The following is an 8,812-nucleotide window of genomic DNA, read 5'->3' as shown; positions in this document are numbered from 1 at the left end:
GCCAATTTGCAGCCTGCTCTGGCTGCAGCTGAGCCAAGCCTGCCTCTGACCTGCAGCCCCGGGTCTGATTGACGTGTGGCCGGCCGAGCCCGGGAGCTACGCCTCCCACCCCCTCCTCCCCCGGGCTCAGCCAATCAGCGAGGCCGGCAGTCCCCGCAGCGGCGGCGCCGCCGATGTAAGGCGGCCGCCTATTGGCTGCCCCGCCCGCCGGCCGGACGGCCATGACGGTCTGGGACGGCGCCACCGACGCCGGGCTTTTTCGCCCCCAAAATTCCCGTCCCCGAAACGTCGCCAGCGCTTGCGGCGGGGAGCACCCGCCGTGCCCCCAAAACCCACCCACCCCCCCCACCATCAAGCAAATACAACAACTAATTCTAATAAAGCAGCCGAGTCGGCAGTGACCCCGAAAAGCAGCCAGTGTCCAATCAGAAAACAAAAAAGAAATATGCAAATGTATCACGTTAGTCGGAGCGCTGAGGTCGACTCCGTACTAAACTTCGCAAATAATCATTCTTCATAAATACTTCCTTTAGAGCCGGCCTTTCCTCTGGTAAGTTCAGCTTCCAGCAACCAGCAACAATGAGATCCCAAAGTGGGGGGTGTTTATATTATTTTTCTCCCCCCCCCTCCCCTTTCTGTCGTGATTTTTGTGGGGTTTATGTCTCGTTATTTTTTAGGGGAGGGGGGGAGTTTACAATGAATGTGGGAAGTAGGCCACTCTGGGATAAGTGTAATGTAACTTCTATTGCACACAACCTGTGAAAGGCTGGCAGCCTTGTTGTTTTTCCCCCCTCTTTCCTTTCCTCTCCTCTCTCTGTGTGTGCCTCCTCCGGGTTCTCCTGGTGTAGCTGCAGGCCGATGGCGCAGCTCGGTGTCCATGCTCGCCGCGGTTTTTTCGCTGTGGAAATAGCTGCGGCCGTTCCTGTCAGCGGCCGCCAGCCAGCTCGGGGTTTGCTCTCTCTCTCTCTCTCTCTCTCCCTCCATGGCGTCGTCTTGTCCTGTCAGCGGCCGGGCTCTGTCCTCCCTGCTCGCACCGTTCCTGTCAGCGGCCGCCTGGGGGTTTTAATCTCTTTCCCCTCTTGGCGTCGTCTAGTCCTGTCAGTGAACCGCCGCACCTTTTTCCCCCACCTCTCCCTCTCTCTCTCTCTTGGCGCGGTTGCTGTCACCGCGGCCCCGCGCTCCGGCCGTTACTGTCAGCGCCCGCCGGCCCCGGGCTGCGCCCTCGCGCCATTCCTGTCAGCACCCGCCCGCCCGCCCGCACTCCTGTTGTTGTTGTCGGCGCCCGCCCGCCCTCTCTCTCCCTCACTGCTGTCAGCGCCCTCGCCCCGTCTGTCATGTCCTGTCCTGCGGGCGGGCGGGAATGGGTTTCTTGTCCTGTCCTCCCCATGCCTTCCAGTCAGCACCACCCTCCAGTCCTCTCCTGCCCTCGTCAGCCCGGCTATGAATCTTGCAACCTCGCGCCATTCCTGTCAGCGCTCCTGCACCCTCCTGTCCCGTCCCGTCCCGTCCTGTCCTGTCAGCGCCCGGGCGGGAACTCCCATTCCCGCGCGCTCCTGGCAGCGCCCGGCCGTTGCCCCTTCGCGCCCCGGGGCTGCTGGAGGAGGAGGGAGGAGAGAGCAGGAGGAGGAGGAGGCGGTGGACGCCACAACATCCCCCGCGCCCGTTACCTTGCGTTCGGCCGAGCAGCAGCAACAACGACGTGGGAAACACGTGCGTGCAATGTCGGGCTAGGACTGGCAACGCGCAGCAATAATAACAACAACACAAAACAAAAACCCAGACGGGGAGACAAGTGGGGGAGGTGGAGGAGGAAGAAGGAGGGGAGCCACTGGGGCCCCACTTGTGCGGTCTTTTAAAGAAGAGAAAGGAGGAGGAGGGGGTGTTAGGGGTAGGAGAGGACAAGGCAAGGCATGGGATTGGGAGGGAAGAGGATGTGCCTGCTCTGACCGCATGAGTCACGGCTCCATTGTACAGCAGAGCTCCACTGACTGACTCACTGGTGTCGCGCCGCCAGCTGCTTATCCCTTCAAGGAGGCCAGGACGTGAAACTGCCCAGTGTATTCAGACTTGTACAATCCAGTTCAACACATGAGCCTCGATGCAATGTCAGTCTACGCAAAGAAATTTGTATGCACACTTATCTCTCTATCTCAAATACACACACAGACACAGAAGTGCCTAAGCATGTGTTATTTGCAGACTGCATCTGTTATCGAATTGAGGGGCCTAATGGTCCTGATGCATTTCTCCTAAAGTTTGCTCCACTGCTTTCATATAGTTTTAAGGGTTGTGGCAATTCATCATCGCTGTGTGTGGTGGGGATGTCAGAGTGATATCCTGCTTCAATTAATGATTTGGAAATTCCCATAGTGTGCTTCATTTAATTATGACTCGCAGCAAAGAAGGGAAGAGATTGAACTTTTTGTTGCCTTCCATCACAGTGAGGAATGTGGAAGAGTCACTGGTGGATGTTTATGTTAAAATTTATTTTGTGTGTTCCACTGCTTTTTACTTGTATGACTGACTTGGCAAATGAAATTCCTCATATGTTGCAAAACATACTTGGCTAATAAAGTGTTATTGTATTGTAACATGGTATAAGGAGGCTAAACTCTCGGGGGACAGGATTAGCATTGACAGTGGCAATGAACTAATTTGCTCAATTTTCTGTAAAGAGGACCTGATCTATTGGATTTCCCATTCTCCTCAACCCTCATTTTTGTAGTGGTTTGGGCTCATGTTAAAGAGTTTTTTTTCATCAACATCTTGACGCATGAGAAACCAGGTGGCTAGCCAATGTTTGTCTCCAATCAATGTCACCAAGATAGACTATCTGGTCCCATCGATATAGTTGCTTGGTTCTGATATACTTTGATATGTCCAAGAGAATTTGAAATGTGTTAAGTAAATAAAAGTCATTACTTTAGCCTGGGCCATACCATGCTGTGATCAGTATGTGCCAATTTTGTTGTTTTTTTCCAGTAGGTCCGTTTGAAAAGTTGTTACTATGTAATATTTGTGCAAATCTATTCAAGTATGATTTTATTTTCCTGACAGCATTGTTGCTATAAATTACACTTCAAGCTACCCTTCACATTTCAATTCTCTTATTGCAGCATAGAATTAAATGTTTGGGTATTTACTGACCACTTCTAGTGATATTTTTGTTCTCTGAATGTGCAAATTTAAGAAATATCCTGATCATTAGTTTAGAGATGCTTCTTAACTTTTAATCCATCTTCCATAAGAGCCATAGAAATGTGATCTCAAGAAAAGATTGGAATCGTTTACGGCAGCTTTCACAATCTCGCTTCTTTTGCCCTCTCACTATTTTCCAACCAGAGCTAAATAAATAAAAAAGAAAGATATGAACTTTTCATTTTGGGAAGCAAGCATAATAGAGCCATACAGTGTGGAAACAGGTCCTTCGGCCCAACTTGCCCATCCGGATCAGCATGTCCCATCTACACTAGTCTGACCTGCCTGCGTTTGGCACATATTCGTCTGTACCTGTCCAAATGTTTCTTAAATGTTGCGTTACTACCTGCCTCAACTACCTCCTCCAGCAACTCGTTCCATACACTCACTATCCTCTGTTTTTTTTAAAAAGCGTACACACTTTGTCATGTTCACTTATTTTTGAAACCTATCTTTTTTTGTGCCAGGAAATCACTTGAAAATGTATCCTCGGCCAACAATTCAAAAACATTCTACATAGTTACTGTCTCACTTATCTTGCTCTTTTTAAATCAAAATACTATCTTGTATTTGACTAGCTTCCACTGGTAGCTTAGTTATAACTCCCAGATAGCATATAAGAAAGAACATCCCATACAATCTGCCTTGATGAATTACAGTTGTATGATTTTTCTCTCCCACTTATGTGGCTGGGCATAAATATATGCCTTTTAGTACTGTTGTTTTAATGTCACCTGGTCAGTCTCCAGTTTTGGTTCTTTTTACGAAAATGAATCCCCTTTTTTTCCCTGTCTTCCACAATGATTGGGTATTTTAAAGCTCAACTAGCCATTGATTAATATCTCCAGCTGATTTTCCAGGTTTTATTGCTATACTCTGATCTTGATGTTATCTAACTCTTCACTTTCTTTAACAATGATAATTTCAACAGTTACTGCACATGTGGTTTATCTCAAAATTATGGCAGGTTAATTAGGTTACGCAATAGAACCTGCACAGTGAATATATTTGGTGTCACTTATTGCATTGTAAATTACACTTAAACTTGATTTAACCCAATTTTGTGGTGGCAATAACGTAGAATGGGTGAGGTTCAATTGTGCTATTAAACCTAAATGAACTATCAGGATTGATGTTTGTGTCAATCCTGAAAATAGATTCTGGGTAATAGAAATAGGTTTTTGGTCAGTATTGAATGTTTGGAAAATATAGACTTCGATGGAGAGGAGTCTGAAAAATAACCAAGTAATGTGGGCTATGTAGTTCATAATTCTTTTAAACCTAAGTGAGTGTTTCTTGAGTATCCATCACTTGATTTATGGGAGTACTCTGCCTGGGAAATTAATGTGTGTTTCTTATGAAGTGCTTGTTGAAGGTTACTTTTTATTGTTTTCAGTTGTTGATCATTATAGACTTTCAAAATGTTCCATTGAGGTTTGGGTGAATTAATCTTGGAATTGTACATTTTGAAGTTAGGAACATCATTTTGTGTTTATTGATAGTAAATTTATCAGCAGCATTGACCAAAACAATGACATAGCTGGGGACGAGATAGATAGCAGTGGAAAACATGGGAAGGCTAAACAAATATTTTTGTAATGGTTTCTGGAAGTGAAGAAACCTTCACCATTAATACATCGTTAATCTATTGCAACGTTAATTGTTTGCCAATCTGCATGTAGATTGTTTATTCCAGAGTTTTAAAGCAAGTAAATAAGAATGTTAGAAAACTTCTATTATCATCTCCTATGCTCTGTTTTGTATTTCTTCCTCTGAGTTTGGCTCACTTTCAAGTATTTTTTGTTTTATTCCTGATTTATGCACTGTTTTCTAAGATTGGAAAATTGCACATCTTGCTCACTATTTACGAAAAGCACGAGGGGAAAATGAGCAAATTGCAGACCTGTCAATCTGACATCTAATGCTGAGAGATTACTAGATTCTATGGTGCACAATAGTGACTGAACCTCTTGAAAATCTTCAGCTGATCAGAGTTGGTTTGAGCCCTGATAATCCTAACTAAATAGTCCAACGAGGACTTAGAACGGAGATTCTGTGTATATTATTTATTTGTTCATAAAGTATAGAGCTTGATGGAAGTCTCTTCATAAGTGGTTGGCTTGACTGAAGTTCATGAATTGATGACAGGTTATTGACTGGTTTGGCAAGTGGCTGAGCTGCAGTTGAGAAATTGGGCAGTGCAATAGGCAGGCAGGCAGGACTGAACTTTAAGTGATGGAATAGGAAGGCACATATATCCAATTTAATGGCAAAGATGTACATTGTAAGCAATCTACAGCACAACATATTATTATAAAGTAGTAGATTCTGATTGGGCAAAACTATAGTAAATGGATAACACTGTCAGAAAAGTGTAAATTGAACAAAAAGAATGCACAGAGTATTTGTTTCAGTGCCGATTCAAGAGTGCTGGAGGCCAGGCGTGCAGATCATTAATATACAGAGATTCACCATAAGGTTGATGGAGCTCCACCCTTTAGATGTAGAAAAGAACACGAGATGGCATGGCTATGGAAAGCCCATAGAGGTCTTGATCTAAAATACTGAAGATATTCTGGGTCGCTACACTATGGGGATGAGGAGGAATTGGAATTAAATCACAAAAATAAGTCACCATTTCAGGACATAAATTACAAGAAGCGATCACACAGACTGGCATAATATGCCTTGGATTTTAATCAGTTAAGGGTGAATTGATCAAAGATTTTGAAACGTGAGAAATTAATCATTGCTGGAGTATGTCACTTGGTCTCCAATAACTGTCCTCTTCCATTCTTATATGCAGGAATTGTCATGTCAGCAGATGCTGATTTACACCAAAGATAGACACAAAATGCTGGAGTAACTCAGCTGGTAGCATCGCTGGAGAAAAGGATTAGGTGACGTTTTGGGTCAAGACCATCTGAGTCAGACTGAAGAATGGTCTCAACCAGAAACATCATCTATTCCTTTTCTACAGGGATGCTGTCTAACCCTCTCCCATTTTTATCCTGCGGATCATTATTGAATTAAATCTCATCCACAAAGACTGTGATTGTAGAAGAGGGTCAGAGGATTGTTATTCTGGGGAGAATAACTCCTCCTGTCATCCCAATTCCTTTGCAATATTTACAAGGGATTTGTGATAGCATGATGGATTACACTCAACTTGGAAGAGTGCAACTTCAATCACTCTTGAGTATCTCAATCCCATCCAGGGCAAATCAGCTGATTAGAGTGCCATCCACCAACCTAAACATTAATTTACTCCACCACTGGCACCCTGACTGCAGTATAGACCATCGGCAGAATGTACTGCTATTTCCCCAAGGAAATCGCAACAGAACCTTCCAAACCTACAGAATCAGTCAACAAGAAGAGCATGAGCCTTAATGTCATTGGGTCAACCATTTGCAGATTCTTCTTGTGATTACACACAATCATGGGAATGTGTTGTTGTTCCTTCACTATCGCTGAGTCAGAACTCTGTGACTCCCTCCCAAACAGCATTGAGAGTCCCTTCACCAAAAGGATTACCAGCATGTTCAAGAACGTGGGTCTTTGTCAACTTCTGTAGGGATGGGTAATAAATGCTACCGATGCCCAAAACCCAAAGCTGACTAATTCTTATTTCAGTTGATGGGTGAATCCAGGCCATAGACAGTGGTACATAATTATTTCCTGGGAGGGTCAGATTTATAGCGCAAGCACTTTTTCTTTTGAGGGGTCCCTTACGAGACATGGATTTTACATACGTAGAACTGGGTACTAATGTTTTTGGTCGTGTTTGAAGGCACAAATATTAAAGTAGTTCATAGAAAATTGTTAAGGATAGGTGATGTTTCAGGTCGGATTCAGATTGATTGTAGTGGGGAGAGAAAGCTTGGAAAAAATGGTGGGGTGCAACAAAGCTTGGCAAGTGATAAGTGGATATAGGTTAGTGTGTTTATTTTAGAGACGGGCCCACCCTGCCCACCAAGTCTGCTGACCAACGATCACACATACACTAAACACTAGCGGCAATTTTACAGAGGCCAATTAACCTAGAAACCTGCACTTCTTTGGAATGTGGAAAGAAACCAGAGCACCCAGAGAAAACCCACATGGTCACAGGGAGACTGTGCAAACTCTGTACAGACAGCACCCGTAGTCATGATTGAACCCAGGTCTTTGGTGCGAAAAGGCAGCGTGCACCACTGTGTATTTAGTAAGAGCTGCAAGAACAGTGAGTGCAAACCAGATGAACTTGCGCTGGTTGATCCTAGGTTCTGTTTTTTAAGGGTAAATGCATACATAGACTCAAGACCAGACAGTGTGACATCCTAAGAAAAATTATTGGAAATAAGTTTTTCTTTTAATGCCGCACAAGTCAAGGAATTCAGCATGTATTTGTTAAGGAAAGATAGTTACTATCTATTGAGGATAAAAACAAAGGGGATTGATGAGGATATTTTATGCTCGTTGTTTGACACTTTCTGCTCTGAAGCATGTGTCCAGCTCTCTTTTGAAGGCCAGGTTAGATTCTCCACTTTCCACATGTTTTCTGTAATCAGTTCCAGAAGGCTCATAATTCTTTGAAAAGAACCACAATATAAGAATGTACTGCATTGGAAAAAAAGAGCAAGTCTAGGCTGTGCTGCCCAAACATTTGTTCCAAAGTTCAAGATCATGGCTGATCCTTCCTCTCAAGTGTCATAATTTGGATTCTCACTTGATACCATGAATCTTTCAATCTCCACTTTGAATTATTTAGTTTACTGAGCATCCACAGATTTCTGTTTGTAACATTTTAAAGATCAGCGATTTTAAGTGAAGACATTTCTCTGCTTCTCTGATCTAAATGGTTCTCTTTATCCCGATACAATTTTACCACCACCCCTTCCCTCACAATTCTAGGTTCTGCACACAGCAAATTGGCTTTACAGCCTCTATCTGTCCCACATTTTCAGAATCTGGTGTCTTTCAATTAAATACTGCTCATTTTTCTCAACTCCATTGAGTATTTGCAAAACTTACAGAATGTGTCCTCAGTTTATGTCTGCTGCACTGATTCCAAGGCAACTATATCCTTTTGTTACTGAGGCCTATACGGCACACTGTAGACCAGCTGTTGTCATCAAAGCCACGTACAATTGCTGTAAGACTACTTTAGTGTTCCGTTTCATACCTATTGCAAAAAGGACAATTAATTTATTATTATTTTCTCCCCTTGTTCATTCTTTTATGCACAAGGACATCCAGATTCATTTGACCAGCATATGCTTAGACATTTTCCAAGTTTTCCTAGCATAAGAAATAATGTTATAGTTCCCCGTATTTTTCTCCATCGTTACTTCAATCTTACCTAAACATAGCATTCTCTAATTATGACTCCAATCTCCCACCCCTTTCTATTTTGCCTCACTTCATCTATTAACATATTGCAAATACGTATGTTACCATCTCATTTTATTCGTAATAAAGAATGCTTCAACTTGTGGAGCGTTTTGTGATTGAAAGTAATCACCATGAATAGAAATTATTTTGGTTTTCTTTGTTTATTCTCTCCTCTCCATTTGGCTAAAATGTTTAAAATATAATTCCACCAAATCCTGTTCAGCTCGAGAATAATGTC

At 43.4% G+C, this 8,812-nt stretch overlaps 1 protein-coding gene across 6 annotated transcripts in view; it reads left to right on the top strand.

Annotated features, from left to right (window-relative positions):
* The first annotated feature begins 219 nt into the window (after positions 1-219).
* chd9 (chromodomain helicase DNA binding protein 9) overlaps positions 220-8,812 on the top strand; it is a 194,082-nt gene continuing 185,489 nt past the window's right edge. For 5 of the 6 annotated variants that reach the window (XM_033036335.1, XM_033036340.1, XM_033036336.1 and 2 more), the window contains exon 1: positions 221-550. The gene's annotated coding sequence lies outside the window, so the exon portion shown is untranslated. Of the gene's footprint in view, positions 551-8,812 lie in introns of all 6 variants that reach the window. The other variant, XR_004414545.1, reaches the window with a different exon arrangement.

Source organism: Amblyraja radiata, chromosome 17 (genome assembly GCF_010909765.2).
Source record: "Amblyraja radiata isolate CabotCenter1 chromosome 17, sAmbRad1.1.pri, whole genome shotgun sequence".
Lineage (NCBI taxonomy): Eukaryota > Metazoa > Chordata > Chondrichthyes > Rajiformes > Rajidae > Amblyraja > Amblyraja radiata.
Note: the sequence above shows the minus strand (reverse complement) of the source record. Positions and strands in the feature narration are given on the sequence as shown.